Raw genomic sequence first — 22,941 nt, forward strand, 5'->3', positions numbered from 1 at the left:
CCCCCACCCGCACCCCCTGCTGCCCGAGCCCTGGGCTCTCTCTTCCCCCACATCTGCACCCCCTGCTGCCCCAGCCCTGGGCTCCCCACTCCCAAAGTGACCTCCTTGTTTACCACAGCAATCCCCGTTTACACTTGCAGTGGGGATCAAACCATTTCCCCTATTTTTATTTCACTTTTGTATAAATCTTGCCCCCCGCCCGTCCCCTGCAACCCCGTCTTTAGTGCTCCAAATGCACATGGAAGGCATAGGGACTAACCCTCAAACCTTGAAAGGGATGGGGATCTAGTAAAGAGGGTTTGGGCAGAGGAGCGGGTGTGGGGTGCTTGGGGGCTCTACACTGGCAGAGAAGCGGGGTGTGATGTGCTCGCGGAGGAGGGTAGAGGAGGAGAGGGGGTATCAGGAGGTTTGCAGGAGAAGAGGTGCAGGGGAAGGGGGAGGTGCGGGAGGAGAGGGCTGGAGGAGGGTACAAGGGGAGAGGTGCGGGTGTGGGGCTGCTTGGGGGCTCTACACTGGCAGAGAAGCGGGGTGTGATGTGCTCGCGGAGGAGGGTGGAGGAGGAGAGGGGGTATCAGGAGGGTTTCAAGAGAAGAGGTGCAGGGGAAGGGGGAGGTGCAGGAGGAGAGGGCTGGAGGAGGATACAAGGGGAGAAGTGCGGGTGAAGGGAGAGTACAAGGGGAAGAGGTTCGGTGAAGGAGTGATGGCGGGAGGTACAAGTGGAGGGCCTGTGAGCGGGATGTGGGGGTGCAACGGCTGAGAGGGGCAGGCACTGACAGCTGCTTCCCCAGCCCTGTACAGGCAGAGCCGAAAGGACGGACACTGACCTCCAGGTGTCCGAGCTGCGGAGGTTCCCCGGTGGGGCAGTATCCCCAGCTGCCCTGCTCAGAGCCTGGCTCTGCCTCTCCCCTCCCCAGCACTGTGGGGGCCTGGGGCAAGTAGCGCGGGGTTGAGGTGGGGGAGGTGTGCAGCAGGCTAGGTCTGGGGGCAGGAGTGGGCAGCTCCCTGGCAGCTCGGGCTGCCCAGCCACTAGCCCTGGGAGCTGGGAGCGCGAGCTGGGATCCACGCCTCCTGCCCAGCCCGGCAGCGCCCTGCACAGCCCACTCAGGTGGGGAAACGCTGCGCCACCCTGGGGAGACAGCAGTGGTGGCAGCAGGACCCCTCCTCCGTCCCTGCATCCCAGGTCCCATTTCCCTCCCTCCCCAGCTCCTCACACACTCCTGGAGCCCCTCTTGCTGCCGCAGCCCAGTCTTGGCTCCAGGGGACGATGCTCTGGCTCTCCTGCAGCAGGGGTCTGGCCAGGGCCAGCTCATGGCTTTCTCCCGCCCCAAGCAAAAAAAAAAAAAAAAGGAGGCCAGAGCGCTGCCCCTTGGAAAGTGCCACCCCAAGCACATGCTTGGAGTGCTGGTGCCTAGAACTGGCCCTGGTTATCCCTATAATATCTGGTTTCATTTCCTGCACCAGTAACTCTAATTCCTCTATTTTGTTACCTAGGCTCCTCGCATTGGTGTACAAACATCTTAATTTTTGCTGTTTGGCTTTGCTCACATTCTTTACTCGATTAGGCCCAGTCATTCTACCACCAGTATCACCTATTAGACTGGTATCTACACTACCCTTCCTCCTTATGTCCATTCTCCTACCGACAGCTGTATCCTTTCTTACTTTGTTTACTTCCCTCTCAATGTTAAAATCCAGCGTGGAGATTACCTGGACATTTCCCAACCATCTCTCCCCAATTCCTAGTTTAAAGCTCTCTTAACCAGTTGTGCCAGCCTCCATCCTAGAAGTCTATTTCATAGATCATAGAATCATAGATTGTCAGGGTTGGAAGGGACCTCAGGAGGTCATCTAGTCCAATCCCCTGCTCAAAGCAGGACCAATCCACCAATTTCCCTCCCTGCTCAGACGAAGTCCATCCTGAGAGAACAGTCCTCTGTCCATGAATGCCTCTCAGTGGCCATACATCCCAAAGCCCTCCTTATAGCACCACTGCCTGAGCCATTTGTTGATTGTCATAATCTTGTCACACCTTTGTTGTCCTTCTTTAGTAAGAGGCAGAATCGCACTAAAGAGCACCTGAGCCTCGATTTCCTTAAGCATCTTCTCCAGCCTGGCATAGTCTCCCTTGATACGTTCCAGCGAGAATCTAGCCATATCATTCGTCCCCACATGAAGGACAATCAGCAGATTCCTTCCCTCTCCTGTTAGGATCCTCTTCAGCCTCAGGTCCACATCCTGTATCTTAGCACCTGGCAGACTGCACACCCTTCTGTTCTCTGGATCAGCTCTGGTTACAGGTCTGTCTATTCTTCTCAGTAAGGAATCCCCAGTCACGTAGACCTGCCTTTTCCTGGTGATGGTGCGATTCTCTGGTCTATCCCCTGTTCTCTCTGGCTGCAAGTCCTCTCAATTCCTATTCTCCCTTGCAATCCCCCGCAACCCATCCCATATCCTTCTGGGGCTCATATTTGGTGTTGTTATCTCCATCTCCCTCTTCCTATAGGACTAGCTGCTTTTCCCTTCTTCCTTGCCCTCTCACCTTAGCGACCACCTGCTGTGCCCCTTCTTCATTTTCCAGCTCTGCAAACCTGTTCCTGAGCTCTGTTTCTCTTTCACTAGCCCGTCTTTTCCTCTGCCTGATTCTCTTTGTCACATGCTTCCACTGTCCACTTTCCTCACCCAGCAGTCTCACCTCAGAGTTCTTTGCTCCTGCTTCCATCTGCAAGTCTGAGCTTTTCCCTTCTGACTCCTCATGTCTTTGCTCCATCATCTGCTTGAACCCTCTTCTAAACTCAACCAGAGTTTCCACCTGCATCTCCAATCCTCGGATCTTTTCTTCCATCAGCTCTATCAGGAGGCACTTCATGCAGATGAAACTCTTTTCACGTACCCCCTCCAGGATCATGTGCATGCCGCAGCTTCCACATCCAGTCATCTTCATAGTGTGTTCCACCGCTTGGGTCACTACCACTGCTGCTTCTGTATCTGTCACAGGCTTCCCACCTAAATCCTGTAAATCCGAGAAACACAAACCAAACCACACCACCACCAACCACCCACAAGCACACAACAAACCCCCAACAGCCACCAAAACACCACACACTAGACCCATGGGTGGCAAAGTTTGTAGAATTTTGGTGGTGCCCAAACCCGCCCCCCCAACTCCGCCCCCAAACCTGCCTAAGGCTCTGGGTGGGGTTTGGGGGGGAAGGTCTGGGTGCAGGTCCTGGGCTGGGGATTAGGGTGCAGGAGAGGGGGGGGCTTTGGGATGGAGTTTGGGTGCTGGGTGCAAGGCTCCAGGCTGGGGCAGGGGGTGTGGTGCAGAGGGGGTGAGGGGTGCAGGCTTTGGGGACGGAGTTGGGTGCAGGCTCTGGGCTGGGGTGGGGGTGTAGGAACGAGGGGTGGGGCACACTCTGGGAGGGGAGTGGGGATAGAGGGAGTGCAGGGGTAAGGTTGTGGGGGGGAGGATGAGGGTTTCAGGATGGGGCTCAGGGCTCGGGTAGAAGGTTGGGGACTGTGGGGTGAGCGGATGTGGGATTCATGATGCAGGAAGGGGGCTGAGGCTAGGGTGCAGAGGTCAGGGTTGTGAAGAGTGAGGGGTTTGCTGAGTGTGGGTTCATCGAGCTTGCTGAGGGGGCTGCAGGGGTGGAGGCTGTGGGGCTGAGAGATGAGGGTTCAGGTGAGGGGTCTGGCTCAGGGCTAAGGCAGAGGATTAGGGTGCGGGGGATGAGGGCTTTGATGAGGGGTTTGGGAGCAGTGGAGGGCTCAGGGCTAGGGCCGAAGGGCAGGGTAAGGCAGCCTGACCCTGCATTTAGACAGCAGTGGCAGGCACTAGGACCCAGGGGGGGGGGGCGGGCAGAAAAAAAAAAAAACCCCAGCAGAACAGTTCTGCCGAGAGGCCTCACGCTGATTTCTGTCAGGCAGGGAAGCGGCGGGTGGAGGGTGACACGGCAGGGGGAGGGGTGGCAGACGGAGGGTCCCACACACACACCCAGGGGGACCCACTCCAGGCAGAACACGGTGGGGCGGTGGGGGGGAGACTCCCCACACCACTGGGGGCTGGGTCCGACGATCAAGGCAGGGCAGGGGGGAGAGAGCCACGCTCCAAATATTGGCTGGATGGCAGGGGGCCCCAGCCCTTGCAATATTCCTGTGTGCTGCGGGCACCCCACATATATATAACCTGCCGCTTATGCACACTCCCTTCAGTAGCTCTATCTGTTCCTCTGCTGCCTCTTAGCTTGTCTACGCTACGCTGTTAAACCGATTTTAACAGCGTTAAATCGATTTAACGCTGCACCCGTCCACACTACACTGCTCTTTATATCGATTTAAAGGGCTCTTTAAATCGATTTCTACTCCTACAAAACGAGAGGAGTAACGCTAAAATCGATATTACTATATCGGATTAGGGTTAGTGTGGACGCAAATCGACGTTATTGGCCTCATTATTTTACAGTAGCTACCCACAGTGCACCGCTCCAGATATTGACGCTAGCCTCGGACCATGGACGCACACCACTGAATTAATGTGCCTAGTGTGGACGCGCACAATCGACTTTATAATATCTGTTTTATAAAATCGGTTTAAGCTAATTCAAATTTATCCTGTAGTGTAAACGTAGCCTTAGTCTTCCCTCCAAACTCCCCTTGCAAACTCCCACTCAAACTCCCCTGTTTACAGCTCTGTTTGCTGGCTCCTGTGCCACTGCTGCTGTCTGTGCCGCTGCCTGACTGGCTGGCTACCACAGGAGTCTGTAAATCACTTGTATAATGGGAAGTCAGTTGCACATTTAATTATGGAGCAGCTAATGATGTTCCATGATACTTTAAAACATTTCAGTATATTAGCACATTTGAGCAGAGCACTTTTGGTGCATTACATTGGCTTTGCAGGCCACAAAGTCGATGGGCCTTTTCTTTGACAGGTTCCTGCAGCACTTCATAAGTAGGCTACAGGTTCTTCTTGTGTCAGAGCACATGTGCTCACATCTATGTATATGTGTGTATGGGGGGGTTGCTTTCATGCTCTATGGCAATGGTCCTCAACCTATTGATCATTGTGGGCAGCATACCTGTATGGCCCCGAGAAAGTCACATGGGCCGCAACTGTGTGCTGATTGGGCCACAAATGCAGGTTGAGAACCACTGCTCTGTAGGATATTCTGCAATCTCTGTTTATTTGTCCAGTAGTAAAGAGAACTGGAGTCCCAGCAGTTTGATGGCTTCAGAGTTAAGCTAGTGACCCACTATTCTCAGGACACTCAGTCACTTCACAGTTTTATGGTTGAGAGGCTCATCTTTGACCAGCCGTGTGCTTTTGCTACATTTCTTCTCAAACAGAACTATCTCCCACCTCTCAGGAGAGAGCACTACACAGCAAGTTTGGCACATCCGTGATGGTGCCAGTTCAGTGCTTTCCACTCAACAGATCTGCTATTTGTACATGCATGAAATCTGCAGACTTTCATGACAACATGACTTTGTACAGCCCTTAGACCTGCAGAGCCACCTCAGGTAAGAAGGAAGGATCTGGGTTCTATTGCTTCTTGTGCATCATCAATACAGTTGTTTCCTAAATTCTAGTCACACGCTGGGGTTACACAGGTGTCACTGAGGGCATAATCTAACCACTGGGGTTGCACAGGTGTCACTTATCAGAGGGGTAGCCGTGTTAGTCTGGATCTGTAAAAGCAGCAGAGAATCCTGTGGCACCTTATAGACTAACAGACGTTTTGGAGCATGAGCTTTCGAGGGCGAATACCCACTTCATCAGACGCAGGTGTCACTAAGAGCCGGATTTGACCAGCTGAACTCTTATTCTTGGCTATGATGCATAGAGAGAAAGGGACCAAACTTGACTTTCAGATCTGAAGGGCAGTTGGCAGGCCAGGCAGTTAGAGAAAATGAGTGATATCCTCACCCCATTTCCAGCCCTTTTACACCACGTAATAGGCCAGAGATGCATAAAGGATCCTTAAAAGACCTGTTTCCAGTTGTGGGAGGATTCTCTTGCTACAGGAACTGCAGAGGTCGACAGAGGTGGCCCCCCACTGCAAGTCCTAGTCTAGGGGTTGTGTCAGGGACAGTTGATACGGGGCTGCAGCATGTAGCAGTGATGAGATTTGGGATAGTGCTAGAACTGGACAATCTAGATGGGCTACCATAACTTAGGGTGCAGAAGTGATTTAAAGTCTCCCTTGCCATGGGCCATAGTGTGGCCTACACACTGAATCTCATCCAGCATCATTTTATCTTTGAACTCAGCACAGTTGATCCAAAGTAATTGCCAAATGATAGTCATGGGACTCCACAATGCCATGTTTGCAGATCTACCTTTAAACAACTATCAGTTATGTACTTTGGCTTTTTAGTGTTGCCTCTAATTTTGCTAGCAGGATACTCCCTTGGAGCCTTCTCCACCACTTCTTTAAACTAGAGTCACTTTTTATCTATGGGCCAAATACAGGCCTGGAGTAAGCTGGTGCAACTCTGTTGATGTCAGTGACTTTGTACATTCTTACACCATTCTGAGTCTGGGCATGTGTTTGCTATCACATGCTATCTACACATATCTGTTTTCCACCAGTGGGACAGAGGTTTGGCAAGTCTCTGGGGAAGGGCGTAGGCAAGCTTTGAAGCTGCAGTAGAACTCAAGAGCAATTTGATGCTGTTAACCCAATGTCAGATTATCCAGTTCAGTAATAACTTTTGTCCTAATCAAGCGATACGTGACTAAGGCAAAAATCCTGTGTCTCTTTTACCAGAACCGTCCACTAGATGGTAGCGTTGATCAGTAAAAGAGCAATGGGGAGTGGAAAAAGCTAAAGCAACAAACAGGTCACCATGTGATAGTGCCATCTAGGCAGACCTTTCTGATCGGTTTTCAGCAAGGAGAAGTGCCGTGACACCCTACAAATGTTAGATGGTGTAGCAAGGGGGCCCTACTCCCCCGCGCTCCTGAGGGGAATAGGCCAGAGAAGGTGTGGCCACGGGAGGAGGCCCCGCCGCCTGTCCCCGCCCCCCGGAAGTCAAGGGGCAGGACAGGAAGTCCAAGGCCCCCGCCGCCTGTCCCCGCCCCCCGGAAGTCAAGGGGCAGGACAGGAAGTCCAAGGCCCCCGCCGCCTGTCCCCGCCCCCCGGAAGTCAAGGGGCAGGACAGGAAGTCCAAGGCCCCCGCCGCCTGTCCCCGCCCCCCGGAAGTCAAGGGGCAGGACAGGAAGTCCAAGGCCCCCGCCGCCTGTCCCCGCCCCCCGGAAGTCAAGGGGCAGGACAGGAAGTCCAAGGCCCCCGCCGCCTGTCCCTGCCCCCCGGAAGTCAAGGGGCGGGACAGGAAGTACAAAAGCCTGGCCCCAGCGCTCAGTTAGGAGGAGGCTGCTGCAGAAGGCAGACGCTGGGGCCTGAGCTCCCGCTGGGCCCGGCCTACCCCATGCCCGGTATCCGGAGGGGTCCTGGCCTGTCCTCCCCTGGGGCCAGTACTCAGAGGAGCCGACTGAGCTGGCCGACACTCGGCCTGTGGAGGAGTGGACCGGACCGCCCGACGCCCGGTACCCCGAGGAGTGGACCGGACCTCCCGACGCCCGGTACCCCGAGGAGTGGACCGGACCTCCCGACGCCCGGTACCCCGAGGAGTGGACCGAACCTCCCGACGCCCGGTACCCCGAGCAGTGGACCGGACCTCCCGACGCCCGGTACCCCGAGGAGTGGACCGGACCGCCCGACGCCCGGTACCCCGAGGAGTGGACCGGACCGCCCGACGCCCGGTACCCCCTGAGGAACCCATGGTTTGGGACCCCCCGGACGATGCTGGCGAAGGGCAGGTACCCAGTGAGGGGGAGGTTGGAAGTGGCCTGGGGCAGCCGACTCCCGTCCGGCTGCAGACTCACCTGAGCCCATGTCAGTGTGTTTCGGTCAGGATCCCCCACTGACCGTCAGCGGCGTTGACCACTGCTAGGGCCTCAGGCTGGAACGCAGTGGAGTGGGAGGGCCTGCGTTCCCCCTGCCACCCCTCCAAGGGTGGCAGACTCCCCCTCCCCTGGCCTGAGGAGGCCATCCACGGTCTCTTGTGCTCAGCCCTGCTGAAAGGCCTGAGCCAAGACTGTGTGCGTTGCCCCGCCCTGCCCAAGGGCCTGGGCTTATATATATATATGTATACTGTTATCTGGTGCTCAGCCCTGCTGAAAGGCCTGAGCCTAGACTATATGCTGCCCGCCCTGCCCAAGGGCCTGGGCTTATAGACTCCTGGCTGAGTGCCCAGCCCAACTGAAAGGGCCTGACTGCTGAACTGCTTACGGCCCCGCCCTGACCCTGGGGCCAGGGGTATCTAGAGGCCAGTCGTTCGCTCAGCCCTGCACCCGAGGGCCTGAGCCACTTACTAACTGTTGTCGGTTCGCTCAGCCCCGCAGCAAGGGATGGGCGCGAGGCCGAAGGAGTGCGGTGAGCCGGTGTGGCTCCCCTCCGCCCTCAAAGAGGGTTGAGCCCGGTCCCGCTCTACTACAGATGGGATCTGCAGATAGTGCCCTTCTAAATGTGGATCTGATATTGCACAGTAGAGACGATCAGAAGTTTCCCTCTGTATTGTAGACGCTGTGAAGCTGTGACCCTTGCTTGCAGGTCCTGTTCCTTTCAGTGGGGTTTCTTCATCTGCAAGGCTCCTTCTACCTATTTTTTTTCTTTCTCCATGGAGAGAAGGAATCTGCTCTCACCCATTGCTGGTGCAGTCAAGAAGGAGGCAGGGAATAAGGCTGCCAGAGTGTGCCAGAGAGATCAAAAGTGTTAGCAGATAGGAGGTAGGAGAATATCTATAACCTGACGGGAGGGTAAGATGAGGGGCCTGGGAATAGAGTGGAATAGTACAATACAAAAGGAGGAATAGGAGGAAAAATTGCTGTTATAGTTCTGAAGGCAGCATGGGCCCATGACTAGTCCTCAGGTGGGCTGGATTCTAGCCCTAGACAAATTAGAGGACTGGGCCAAAAGAAATCTGATGAGGTTCTGAAGAATCCCATGCACTACTACAGGCTGGGGACCGACTGGCTAAGCAGCAGTTCTGCAGAAAAGGACCTGGGGATTACAGTGGACAAGAAGCTGGATGTGAGTCAGCAGGGTGCCCTTGCTGCCAAGAAGGCTATCAGCATATTGGGCTGTATTAGTAGGAGCATTGCCAGCAGATCAAGGGACGTGATGCAAAGGAAAGACAGGAACAATAGTAAAGGCCAATATGGCTCCATCAAGAGCTCTTTAATGATCTGCAAATAAAAAATGGAATCCTACAAAAAGTGGAGAAAAAGGATAGATTGTTAAGGATGAATAGCACCAGCATGCAGGGACAAAATCAGAAAGGCTGAGGGATAAAATGAGTTACACCTAGCAAGGGATGTAAAAGGCAATATGAAGAGGCTTTATAAATGCATAAGGAGCAAGAGGAAGACAAAGGAAAGTGGAGGTCCACTGCTAGTGGTCAAGGAGAGCTAACAGTCGACCACATCTAGAAGGCTGAGGTGTTTAATGTCTATTTTGTGTACATCTTCACTAAAATGGTAAATTGTGAGCAGACACCTAACACAATTAATTTTAATAAAAAGCGAGGGAAGGAGCACCAGCCAAAATAGGGAAAGGGTAGGTTAAAGAATATTTAGATAAATTAGAGAGATGAGGTGGGGGAAGGAATATCTTTTACTGGACCAACTTCTGCTGGTGAGAGAAGCTTTCGGCCACACACATCTCTTCATCAGGTCTGGGAAAGGAACTCCCAGCTTCAGAGCAAAATGCAATGTGGGACAGATTGTTTAGCAATCTCTCACCAACAGAAGTTGGTCCAATAAAAGATATTACCTCACCCACCTTGTCTCTCTAATATCCTAGGACCAACACGGTTACAACTGCACTGCATGGATAACTTGGACATATTCAAGTCAATAAGGCTAGGGTATTTAAGGAACTAGCTGAAGTAATCTCAGAACCATTAGTGAATTCATGGAGGACGGTGAGGTCCCAAAGAACTGGAGAAGGGCAAACATAGTACCAATCATTAAAAGGGGGAACAAAGAGGACCCAGGAACTATAGACCAGTTAGCCTAACTTTGCTATCTGGAAAGATAATGGAACAAATTATTAAACAATCAATTTGTAAGCACCTAGAGGATAACAGGCTTATTAAGAAGAGCTGACATGGATTTTTCAAGCACAAATCATGCCAAATCAACCTAATTTCCTTTTTTGACAGGGTTACTGGCTTAGTTGATAGGAGGGAAGCAATAGATGTGATAGATGTTGATTTTAGTAAGGCTTTTGACACAGTCCTACACGACATTCTCATAAGCAAACTAGGGAAATGTGATCTAAATGAAATTACAATAAAGTGGGTACAAAATGGGTTGAAAGACCGTACTGACAGAGTAGTTATCAATGGTTCACTGTCAGACTGGGAGGGCACATCTAGTGGTTTCCCACAAGCATCTGGCCTGGGTCTAGTATCATTCAATATTTTCATTAATGACTTGGATAATGGATTGCTTATAAAAGCACATCAGTCTTCTTGATGTCATCCATTATTAGCTTTCTTTCCCCACATATGCTTATAAAATGTATTGAAGACACCAAGCTGGGAGGGGTTGCAGGCACTTTGCAGGACAGGATTAAAATTGAAAATGCTCTTCACAAATTGGAAAAATGGTCTGAACTCAACAAGATGAAATTCAATAAAGACAAGCGCCAAGTACTACACTTATGAAGGCAAAATCAAATGCACAGTTACAAAATGGGAAATAACTGGCTACTTGTTAGTAGTGCTGAGAAGGATCCGGGGGTTATAGTGGATCACAAATATGAGTCCAAAAAGTGAGGAGTTACAAAAAAGGTTGATATCATTCAGGGTGTGTTAACAGGAGTGCCCTATGAAAGACACGGGAGGCAATTGTCCCACTCTACTTGACAATGCCAAGGCCTCAGTTGTAGTATTGTGTCCAGTTCTGGGTGACAGACTCTAAGGAAGATGCGAACGAATTGGAAAAAGTCCACAGATAATCTACAAAAATTAGAAAGGGTTTAGAAAAGCTAACTTTTGAGGAAAGTTTTAAAAAACTGGGCAGGTTTAGTCTTGAGAAGTTGCCTGGGATGGACAGATAAGATGTCTCCAGATATTTTAAGGGCTGTCATAAAAAGAATGGTGATCAATTGTTCTCCATTTCCACTAAAGGGAGCACAAGAAGTAATGGGCTTAATCTGAAGCAAGGGATATTTAGGTTAGATATTAGAAAAGACTTTCTGATGTAAGGATAGTCAAAATCTGGAACAGGCTTCCAAGGGGGGTTGTGGAATCCCCATCCCTGGACATTTTTAAGAATAGGTTGGACAAACACCTGCCAGGGATGGTCTAGGTTTACTAGAGCCTGCCTCAGTGCAGGGGGTTGGACTAGGTGACCTCTTGAGGTCCCTTTCAGCCCCACATTTCTATGACATACAGACAAAAAGTGTTATATAAGAGCTAGGTATTGTTGTTATGATTAGTGGCTCTGCCACCATCTTATGTGCAACCTCCAGCAAGTAACCTCATCTCTTTGTGCACTTGTTTCCTCAGCAGTACAATGAGGATAATAACACTTACCTTTCAGTGAACCGCTTCGAGATCTACAGCTAGAATGTTCTCTGTAAGAGTCAGCCATTGCTATTGAGTGTGGTTTCCTGACCACTGACACTTGTGCTGCATGATGCAGGTCATTGAGGAGGACCTGGTCCTTTCCCCAAAGTGCTTATGCTCTGTGCAACACAGCTCAGGCACATCTAACAACCACGAGACGTGCCAAGGGCAGACAACATGCTGGTCTCTTCCCTCTTTTAACAAAATATCATTTCCTTCATTGGTGGGTCACTGCTGAGGGTCTTTGCAAGGGACGTGTGATTTGAGTCACTGGAAAGAAGGTTGAATGTTTTGGGGGGGCTACAGCCCACCCTTCCCTGTTCCCTTTCAGGCAATGTGTTTCTCATGGGAAGCGGGGAGTGAGCAGGCTTTACGCCCCCAAGGACGCTATCGGGAGGCCCTAGCACAGTTGTGCAAGGGGAGGAAGAAGGCTTTGTGTGCCCCTCCCTGTCTGGATGACTGTGTGAGATCCATCACAGTCTGACCCAGCCAGGGTAGCATGGTCCAATTAGTGTTTGTATGAGAACCATTAGGATTTCATTTCCTATGAACATAGAGTTCCAGAGTGGATAAGCCCAGGGTCCCTCTACCCCAGGAAGCTGACTCTGATAGACAATAGCCAGTACCATCTGCTCCATGAGAAGGTGCAAGAACGCTGTAGTGGGCAATTCTGAAACAACCAACCTGTGGGGTAAGCGCCTTCCTAAGCTTAGGTAATAAGTGGCTGACTTTTGCCCTGATTTTTAAGTAGGGTGACCAGATGTCCGATTTTATAGGGACAGTCCCAATTTTTGGGTCTTTTTCTTATGTAGGCTCCTATTACCTCCCTCTCCTGTCCTGATTTTTTACACGTGCTGTCTCATCACACTAATTGTAAGATCCCTTATATTTTATCCTATCCTATTTAGGAATGCCATCATTTGGAGAATTTATATCAATCTCTTTAATGCTGTCTATTGATCATAGGCATTTCTCTGGTGCCTTGCAGTCAGGAGTCCAAGCACCGTTAAACTAGCATACATTTTTGTGTTTTTATATTTAACTTACATTTTCCCTACTGTTGGGCCAAGTCCATGAACAACTTCTCTTCTCATTGACCAATGAGAATAATTGCTCCCTGTCCTCTTTATTGTAGTGAAATGCAATCATTGTAAAAATATCTCCTAGAACAGCTTAGCAGATGCTATGGATGCCACTACTGATTTTTGAATGAGGCTTGGTTCACAGAGGACAAAGGGCAAGGTGAATAGCTGTGCAGGGTGCTCATTCAGGTGACATAGCATGAGAATTTCACTCTGGGCATATTAGCAGGTTCTGCCAGCAAACACCAGCCATCTATTATCTGTCTGTAATGTGTTGGTTGGTGTTACTGTGTATTTGTTTTGCAGTAGCACCTGGAGACCCAATCCAGATCAAGGCCCATTGAGCTAGTTCCCAGGTGTCTGGTTTTCGACCAGAAAATCTGGTTCAAAAGGGAATCTGGCAGTATCCGGTCAGATCTACTGACTGGACACTGAAAGTCTGGTTACTGTGGGCAGAGGGGGAAGTGGCAACCTATTGCCCAGCCCTGATGCAGCAGTTCCTGCGGAAGCACGCATGCACCGCTGTGGGCCACCCCTTTGAGGAGCACGGTTTGCAAGGCTGCAGTGGAGAACAGCGTGTGGAGGCCCATGGCGAGTGGGGTAAGGGGCTCCCAGCGGGCATGGGTTGTTCCCTGGGGAAGGAACGCAAGCTGTCCTGCCAGCCAGCGCTTCACCCTGCTGCGCTCTCAGGCAGTGCCAGTTCTGGGGCAGGGAGTGCTCAAGTGGACAGAGAAGGTGGCTGCCAGACAGACAGCTCAGAGGGAGATGGGAGGCTGCTGTGCAGGAGGGCTGCATCCTAGCTCACCAGCAGGGCTGCCTGGCTGCTCCCGTGCAGCCACAGTGCTCTTCTGACCTGCATTGCCAGGCAGCCTGCTGGAGCTGGGGTTTGCAAGTCTCTTAGGGCTGCTCGAGCTGGAGTTGAGCGGGGAGAGCAGTGAATGACAGGGGGTGGAGGGGAGAGGAGTGAGTCAGGGGCAGGGCCTTGAGGGAAGAAGCAGGGCAGGAGGGGTCCATTTTACAGACATTAGAAAGTTCGCCACCTTTTGGCCACATAAGTAAGGACAGTCCCTGCCCCAACCAGCTTATGTTCTAAATAGACAAGACAGACAAAGGCTGGGAGAAACAGAGGCTTCTTACCCCATTTAACGGATGGGGACTGAGTCACAAAGATGCAAGTAATTTGCCAAAGGTTGTTGCACAAGAACTGTGGCAGAGACAGAAAGTGAATTCAGATCTCCTGAGTCCTTGTGAGTGGTGTAAACCACACACAACAGCATCATTACTCTGCCAAGAACAGGTGCCTCCACGTATCAGGCTCCCCAGGGCCTCTGTCCCCAGGTGTCTTCTGATTTTAAAAAAATGTAACATTCCTTTCTGCACTGCAGAAACTAAGCATGTGCCTCAGTCAGCCAGCAGCATGCACAGCAGTGGGAACCCTGGACAGCAGGTGCACTTGGCTAAGGGATGAAGGGCATAGCATGGCATTGGTAAGAGGAGCTTGGCACAGACATATACAGATCTCACTGACAGTGCAGAGTGGGCAAGTGTGATGGATTGAATCACAGAAGCCCCCTTGGGGCTGCCAACTGATGTACCAAGACTACTTCTGCCCCTGCTTTCCCTGCCAGCTTGCCACCCCAGCACCCTGTCTTGCTGAGCCAGACACTCCTGTCTGCTCCAACAAAGACCCAGGGTCTGAACCACGTGCCCCAAAACTACAGACTTAACTGAAAGCAGCTTAAGAAGTGTTCCTGTCTTTAACACTCAGATGCCCAACTCCCAATAGGGTCCAAACCCCAAATAAATCCATTTGTTAACACCCTGTATAAGTTATATGGGTAAACATAAATTGTTCACGCCTCATAAAACACCTGATTAGAGAGATATGCAGAACTCCTGCCTCCTCAGGTATTAATAATTACTCTGGGGTTAATTTCAAAGTAAAAAGTGATCCTATTAAATACATGAAGTAGGCTTTAAGTGGTTCCAAGCAGTATAGGGCAGGCTATATATATGCCAGCAAGCTAGAGATAATGAGGTATTAGTTCAATTCAGGGAGGAGTGAGGCCCTTGTTCTAGCAGATTGAGTGTGAAAACGGAGGAGGAGAACTGGTTTTGTAGTGGGCAGCCAATTCAGGTCTGTTTATATCCTGGTGATGTGTCAATTTGCAATGAATGAGCTCAGCAGTTTCTCTTGAAGGCTGGGTGCCTGAAGTTTTTGTCTCAGAAGAGGTCGCCAGACAACTCTCCAATACCAAATTCTAAGGCCACTTCCCTCAGCTCCCACTGAGGAATACCCTGAACTGCAACTATTACTCAGGACACTCCCTCAGCTAACACCGAACAAATTCAGCATACTCAGAGCCCGACCAAGGTTATCTAATCTACTCCCAAGATCCACAAACCCGGGAAATTCCCTGGACTCCCATCATCTCGGCTGACACTCTCACTGGAGGACGTGTCTGGGATATGTGGGATTCTCTACTCAGACCCTAATGCCACAGCACTCCAGCTATCTCCGTTGACACCACTGATTTCCTGAGGAAACTACAACGCATTGGTGACGCTTCCCATACATAACACCACCTAGCCACCCATGGGAGTAGAAGGCTCTCTACAGCAACTCCCACCCAGATGGACATACAAGCTGTCAGGAACAGTATCCTGATGAATGCCACCAAGCACAACTGGCTATTGACTCTGTTGCCTTTATCCTCACACACAACTATTTTCCAATTTGAGACAATATATATCTCAGATCAGTGGCACCTCTATGGGCACCCGCATTGGCCCACAATATGCCAATTTTTATGGCCGACCATGAGCAACGGTTTCCTCAGCGTCTCGTCCTCACAACCCGCTTTCCTACTCGCTAACAATTGATGACATGCTTCATCATCTGGACCCATGCGGAAGGAGACCTGGAAAAATTCCACACCACATTTCAACAGCTTCCACTCCACCATCAACCTCAGCCTGGACCAATCTACACGGGAGGTCCACTGTCTAGACACCACGGTGCAAATAAGTGATGGTCACATTAACACCCCCTATCACGAAAACCTACCGACTGCTATGCCTACTTCATGCTCCGCTTCCATCCTGGGCACATAACACGATCCATTGTCTACAGTCAAGCACTGAGGCACAACCACATCTGCTCTAACCTCAACGAGACCACACCCCACAAAGTCTCCACCAAGCATTCTCAAAAACTTCATACCCGCACGAGGAAATAAGGAAACAGATCAACAGAGCAGACGGTACCCAGAAGCTCCTACTGCAAGACAACCCAAGAAAAAAACCAACAGACCTCCACTGGCCATTCACATACAGGTCCCCGCACTAGAAACCCTCCAACGCACCACAGGATCTACAACCCATCCTGGACAATGATCCACACTTTCACAGGCCTTGGTTGCAGGCCAGTCCTCACCCAACAGACAACCTGCCAACCTGAAACATATTCCTCACACCAGCAACTGCACACCGCCACCATAGTAACTCCAACCAGGAACAAATCCATGCAACAAACTCGATGCAACTCTGCCCACATATCTACACCAGCGCACCATCACAGGACCTAACGCAGATCAGCCACAACATCACTGGTTCATTCACCTGCACGCCCACAATGTTATATACGCCATCATATGCCACATGCCCCTCGCTATGTACATCGGCCAAAACTGGACAGTCTCTACGGAAAAGGATAATGGACACAAATCAGATATTAGGAATGGGAATATACAAAAACCTGTAGGAGAACACTTCAACCTCCCTGGCCCACTATAGCAGAGTTTAAGATGGCCATACCTGCAGCAAAAAACATTCAGGACCAGTCTTAAAGAGAAACTGCTGAGCTTCAGTTCATCTGCAAATTGGAACACATCAGCTCAGGATTAACAAAGACGTGAATGGCTTTGCCAACTACAAAAACCAGTTTCTCCTCTCTTGGTTTTCACACCTCAAACGGCTAGAACAGGGCCTCATCCTCCTTGATTGAACTAACCTCGTTATCCTCTAGCTTGCTTGCATATATATACCTGCCCCTGGAAATTTCCACTACATGCATCCGACGAAGTGGGTATTCACCCACGAAAGCTCATACTCCAAAACATCTGTTAGTTTATAAGATGCCACAGGATTCTTTGCTGCTTTTACAGATCCAGACTAACACGTCTACCCCTCTGATACTTGAGGGAGAGAAAGTGAAAGTGCTCAGAGAAGAGCCGTCTGGTCATGTGGGGTCAGATCTCACTGCCCATTGGTAATACCTGCCACATGCAGCACCCTGCCAGTCAGCCAGGCAGCATGCAGAGTGGCAAACAGCAGCCAAGAGCAGGCAGGGAAGAGAACTGAGGGAGTTTCTCTTTCCCTACTGTGGGTGTGTTGTGTGCACATCATGAAGCTGCAGAGGGACTCAGCCCTGGCTGGGTGGGGCCCAGTTTTGGAGTAAATGAATAAGCAACAATGCAATTAATACTGAAGACTCCAAAGAGAGAGAGTGTTTGTGAGAGGGACTCGCAGATGGACCTACTCAGAGATCAGTCTGTGACAGAGAGGAGACACCCCGTCCCCAGCACCTTCCCGTTTCAGCCCTGCTCACGCCAGTCAGCATTAGGGGGTTTTTGGAGTCAGAGACACCATGTCCAAAGAAACCCCCATAAAGGGAATGGGCCAGGCCTACCACAGCTGCCTCATCCCTGGCCCCCTGGTGGTAGGGGTTACAGGGAGGTCTGAAAAGAGCTCGCTTCCATATCAAACCCATCTCCAGCTGTTAGCAGCACTGCCACCTCTGCCTCATCAGCTAGGGCAGTGTGAGCGCACCAGACTGGTGTTAACATCTCGCAGAATCCTGTCCCCCTCAGGAGCTGTCCAAATTAATGGCTGCCGAGCAGGCCCTAGTACTGAACTGAAACAGTTCTCCAGGTACACAACCCCACAGGCAGTGTGTATTCGGAACTACCATTCCTGGCTGCAGGGAGGAATATGAGGAGGAACAGTGAAGAAGCACTAAACCACCACTTGTATGAGTGCTAGTTCTTCCTGAACGCAGCACAGGGACAATGAACCGTAACTGAGCAAAGTCACACATCCAGCTCACTTAGGGTAGCTGGCAAAGAATGATCCCTTCCTTCTTCCTTTGGGATGCAGAGTTCAGCTGCATAATGCAAACTTGTTTAAACAACACAAGAAGCTAAACAGTCTTTTTATATATTTATATCTGAATTGATTTTCAGTCAGTTTCCTGGTTAAAAGACTCGGTTATTAACTGGTTAGAGCAGATGGACTGGGACTTAGGAATCTTGGGGTTCTATTGCTGACTCACTGGGTGACCTTAAGTGACTCTTGTCATTCCTCTGTGCCTCAGTTTCCCTATTTTGAAGATTCAGAAAATCAAGGGATTTCAGTGGCTTTCTGAATATATGGCAGCTAAATATTTTCCAGTACATGTTGGTAATTAAGAAGATCAGATAAACTGATATATTCACAAACATGGAATTCAAAGAACCAAATGCATATAAAAGTACATATCACATATAGCTCACAGTATCAGAGGGGTAGCCGTGTTAGTCTGGATCTGTAAAAGCAGCAAAGAATCCTGTGGCACCTTATAGACTAACAGACGTTTTGGAGCATGAGCTTTCGTGGGTGAATACCCACTTCCAACCTACCCGTGAGATAGATCCAGATGGTCGGGTTAAAGCCCTAACAACTAGTCTGGTATAGAGTCCCAGCCTGGGTTGAAGTCCCAGTCCAGTGTTTCAGTCCCTGACGAGGTAAAGAGCGCATCGAGCGTTGGAAGGTGGGGGTTAGATGTCCCTTTACTCATGTGGGGAAAGAGGGGGTTAAGCCCTTATCAAAATGAGACATGGGCAGTAAGTGCCGGGGACGACCCTTGTCTCTGATGCTAAGAGATTTCTGAGACCGCTGTAAGTTACATCTAAGATGAGAAAATGCTAGTGTGGATTCAATGGCCATCAAGTACCTTATCATGTTGGTCCCCGACTAGAGACCTGCGCAAGAGGTGAAACCTTCTTCACAGATAGATAAAAACTCCTAGATATTTGTTGACTAGGCTGGCCACAAATGGTTATGTTGTTTGTATGTAATAATATAAAACCCATGGAGGAGATGGTAGCTTGAGCTGTTGTATGGAGAGCCTTGTAAAAATCCCCCGATGTCCCAGAGCCTGCACCAGGAGGAGGACAATTTTGTTCTGTCTCTCACCCTGTATGGTGGAAGTGCAAGGATTCAAAAGCAGAGTAAGAATACTTCAGGGACAAAGGAGGACAGTCTAAACATTCCATCTCACCTCCTAGGGGTACCCCAGCATATAATGTTCGGTACATTATGGTTCAAACAACTGCAAGGTAGTTTAGAGATAGAATATTACACGTGTGAAAATCCAGCTAAACAATGCCACTAGAAGAGTATTCAATCTAGGATATAGATCACTAACTAAGAAGAGGCATATTATCACCAAAAATAAGCCCTGACAACAGCGTGAGCAAATGTCTATGGGGGAAAGGAATTGGGTGACATTTAAACTCAGTTGGCCCAGGGATAAAAAGAAAGTTGCTCTGCATTCAAGGTCAAGAACAATGCAGACTAGCTAATTACAGAAAGAAAAATTGCTTTAGGCCCAACAGAGGCTTGAAAAAGGAAAACGAAAGACGAACAAACCAAAGGCAATATAAGTTACAGAAACAGAGATTAATTTGCAAAGCTTAACTGTCCAGTAAGATTCAACAGATGTGCTGTTGTGACCTCGGAGACCAGTGGGCCTTGGTGACAACCAAAAGAAGCCACAGGCACCGACCTGGACTGGAATCTCTGAAAGAGACGCCACAGGAGATCACAGGGAACAGCCCTCCAAAGCAGAAGCATGTGGAATTCTGGACAAGCTGTATAACAGGATAACTCATGCCTCACCATCCCCTCGCCCACTTCTCGAATATATACACAGAAGTGGCCAGCGGACGAGGAGTAGGTGTAGTATGAAAGGAGCTTAGGACATTAATGTTCCTCAGGTGTGGGACATTCCCAACACTCTCCGTTGTTGTTTGTATTATTATTAGTAGAAAGCTTTAAATTCAGTTATATGTGTGTTTTCTTTATCTTCCCCCAACGAATCTTGTAGTGTCAGCCGATCACAACTGACACGAGGACAGATTGGTAACAAAAAATTGTCACAGTTGGTGAGCAATTAAGAAAGGGGGAGCACCTGCAGAATTACACCAGCTATTGTTTTACCCTGTTATTTAATGCTGCTTTGCTTGGTACTGTTGGTGTTATATGTTGAGAAACTGCATGAGTAAAAAGTGAGCCCTAATAGATAAGGAAACGCTGTCTGGTCTGGTTCTGTCTGTTTAAACGGTTACTGTTGTTTTTCTGCTACTTGTCGTTGTGGCGTTAGGAGTGTGGGCGGAACTGAGCATCTCTCGTTCGTATATTTCCCGAGATGGGAAGCCATGCGGCGAGGAAGCTCTGAGGTGGAATAGAAGACCTTCTGTCCGCTCCCTGTAGCGGTCAGTGAAAAAGTGAAAAATCGGGCTTAGACTGTATTTCCTCTGCTCTCTGGTAATTCTCTTCTGTTTAAGTGTCAGCAGACAAATGGTGTGCTCTCTCTGGGTAAACCCTCTAAAGGGTTTGAATTGTATGTGTAAGTAAATGGTCTTTGCCCAATGGGCCAAGTGTTTTGTCCAGGTGACAACCTCACGAGGAAGGACTTGGGTATCTGATGATTAAGAATGTTAAGGGAAGAGAACCAGGAGGGTGAAGGGCTAGTTAAGAAGCCCACCCTCCTAGCTAACTAGTGGTGGAACAAGTGGTTGCCCGGGAAGGAACGGTAGCAAGAAAGCAGGATCGGGCCCAGGCGGGCAGGCAACAGACAGAGAGATTGGAAACAAATTGGAAAACTTTAAGGTGTAGTGGAAGGAAGGAGTCAGTAAGTGTAAGCAATGGGGATTCAAATTACTCAGGACTTAATGTGAAATGGTGATTGAGTTGATAGAAGTAGATGTGGGAGACAAGCAAGTGAGTAAGGGAGAAGGAGAAGTTAAACCTCTGTAGCTGCTGAGGGAACAGAGTTTGAACCTGTAAAAATGCTGAAGAGAAACATTCTTGGTGTTTTGAAATGTTTGTAAATAAATTACAAAGAAAATATGGGGTAATTCCCGTTTGCCTGAAGTCAACAAGGGTACTTGTATATTAAGCGAGATTGTCCTGCTAGAAGGGGCAGACCTCAGTTTTTTTGTCTTTCCAGATAACCAGAAAACGATCCAGCTGAACAGCATTCAACGTAATCCATGCCATTTACTGGCACAACAGGAGTTAGTTTTGTGCTAATATGTTCTGTCTGTGGTGTTTGCTTGTGGCGGAATTGTTGTTTAATATTTTTATAAAATAGTCAGCGTAAATCAAACAAAAAGGTTAAATGAAAAAATGCAGATACTTGTCTTGTTCAACTGAATACAAAGTGTTTGGATAAATCAGGAGAATGTGATATACACAAAAGTCTAATGCATCCCTAAAGTAAGAAAAAGAAACTTCATGGCCAAATTGTTGAATTGCAAAAATTGTTGTAAATTGCATACCAAGCTTTGAAAGCAAGACAGAAAAGTTAACCCCCCCCATATTGTACATGGATCTCCTGGCTACCCCCCTAGAAAATTTCTTAAGCCAAGGGCGAGGTGGGGAGCTATTGGACTAGAGCTGGTGATGAGTAAACCCTAAAAGTGGTGTGCTTGTTCTAGCTCTTGCCTCCCAAAGTTCGAATAAAGGTTATTTAGTAAAAGGGATGTGATATATATATTGAATAAATAAGAACAATGGTACGGTATAGATGACAAGTTTATATTATGTTTGGGGAAAAAAAATGTATAAGTGGAAGAGTGAAAGTTCCTTGCAGGTTAAAAGAATCAAGAAGGGAAAAAGACAAGGAACAAAATAAGTTTAACTGGAAAAAAAAGAATAAAATTAACGGCAGGCTCAGGCTATAGATAAGACCTGCCAAGTGCAAGCTGGCTGACAAGCAAAGAAGAAGGAGCGGGGGCTTGAATGTTGCCCATCGCAAGCTGAGAGTCTGGCAAACACTGACCCAGGCACTAATGAATGTTTAAGGTTTTTTCCAGGTAAGGAACACTACCCGAAGAACCCTAGCAGCCCTGCCAGCTACCTTGGAACCAGGAAACTGGATTGATGTATAATAGGTTCTCACTAACGAAAGGACTGCTTTTGTGCTCCAGCTGGAAAGCCCAATGCCTACGCTACCATGACAACGCCTGTGAAGGTGCCTAATAGACTGACTGCTTTGGATCCCAAGATTCTCACTGCATTAAAGACCCTGTTCCCACCCGTGGAAAGTCTCCGCGATGACCTAGCCCTATTTCCTTCTCGTGCCTTCTGATAGCAAGGGAAAAGTACAAGGGAAGTCTCAGTACCCTCCCTTGTCCTTTGACAGATCTACGTGCGCTTGAATTTTCTAAGAAAAAGCAAAACCATTACAGGGAGTGTCTAGTAAACCTCCTCCTGCGGGAGCTGCAACCATGACTTGTTTTGGGAAAGGAAAAGGAAACTCAGCTGACTCAGCTGAAATTGCCATAAGTCAGGAAACCTAGACAGAAAGAACAGTAAAGAACTGACCCTGGTGAAGAAACAAAGAATATTAACATGGGGAGAACATTTGTGGACCCATGCGTTGGAAGATAGTTGTATTTTGGTTTATTCTACCAGGTCTGGCCGGTTCAGGAGAGACTAATAGAGTAACCCCTTTCTATCTATTAATGTAATGCCTTTAAAAGTAACCTAAAAATAGTCAAATAACAGATGTAAATAGTACCACACCAAGGAAAGATGTATGAAATATCATTGAGCTGGAAGGCATTGCAGTGGGACTAGTATGTTTGGAAATTCAGGATTCTGAATAACCAGCTGTATGGCCATTCGGAATGATCTTGAGTACAGGACTTGACTCCACTACCCCTTACAGACACATCAGGAGTACCACTGATCTGTGGTCATGGAGACATAATTGAAGACTTCTGGGTGGAAGTGTGAACATTACAGTGCTCTAAGCATTTGGACCGGGGGGGTGGGCTTCCACATACCCGAATCCTGACGGGTCATGGAGATATGCACATGGGACTGGATTATTCCCAAGACCATCGGGAAAATTAACTAACTTGATGAAGTGGTATGCACCCACGAAATTCAT

Source organism: Chelonoidis abingdonii, chromosome 25 (genome assembly GCF_003597395.2).
Source record: "Chelonoidis abingdonii isolate Lonesome George chromosome 25, CheloAbing_2.0, whole genome shotgun sequence".
Taxonomy (NCBI): domain Eukaryota; kingdom Metazoa; phylum Chordata; order Testudines; family Testudinidae; genus Chelonoidis; species Chelonoidis abingdonii.